Genomic DNA, 1,049 nt, shown 5'->3' with positions numbered 1-1,049 from the left:
CTAAGTTTATAAAATTTAGTTTTATAAATTTAAATTTGTTGTCTTCTATTTACAAATACAAATTCTAAATTCAGTTAATTTAATGGTAATCAATATAGCTGGCTTATTATTGTTTGTAGGTTAGGATTTGTCACTCTCAAAGTAACTTTGAATAATCTTGTATTATTTTTTCATCTTTTTGGTAGAAAAGATGAAAAAATCATCTCACTGTTGAACTTTACTAAATTAAGAAAGTAAATCCTTTGTCTTGTGGTGCTTACAAATAATTAATTTAGGTGGCAATAGAAGCAAATTAGATTTTGGTCTTTAAACGGAACATTTTCTCTGTTGGTAGTTGATTTTCTTATGCATTTTCTAAGATTCATTGTGGTTTCAGATAGTCCTTATAAGATTGTGGCATATGTTCTGCTTTGTGGATTAGCAAGGTGCATAATCAACAATCAACCCTAATAATTTTTTACTATTTGAATGAAATAGTTTTTTATAAGAATTAGTGACATAGAGAGTCGTGGTGTTACACAAATATATAAAGTTTTATCTCTTATATCTCATGTCAAAGTTACTAAAAGATCATCACATCTTAAAATAACAAGTACTATGATACGCACGAAGCGTGAATAAATTGACTAGTGTAAATTGATAAGAAATGTAATAAATAACTTTAATAAAATAGTAACAATAACGAAATAGGCGGTAACTGAATAATAAATGAGCACAAACTCTAAACAAGAAACTACATGTATACAACAAATATTATAACAACCACAACGCTACCCAATTATCGTTGTCAATTGAATATATTTTAAGAAATCTTGATTTTCTCTTAAATACTTCTCTTCAATCGGTTTTGATTTTTCTTTCTTTTTCTTATTGTTCTTGCATAATTTAGCTCATCCTTTAATAACGTGATAATTTCTATCACCCCCTCCCCTCCCCAACACACACACATTGAGTTGATTTATTTGTCATTTTACCAATCAATTGTTTACATTTTTCCCTCTTCTATATCTTTACTTATTATGTGTCCAAAAAAATTATCAAGGCATAGT

The sequence above is a fragment of the Capsicum annuum genome, chromosome 5 (assembly GCF_002878395.1).
Source record: "Capsicum annuum cultivar UCD-10X-F1 chromosome 5, UCD10Xv1.1, whole genome shotgun sequence".
Taxonomy (NCBI): Eukaryota; Viridiplantae; Streptophyta; class Magnoliopsida; order Solanales; family Solanaceae; genus Capsicum; species Capsicum annuum.
This window is presented reverse-complemented; position numbering follows the sequence as displayed.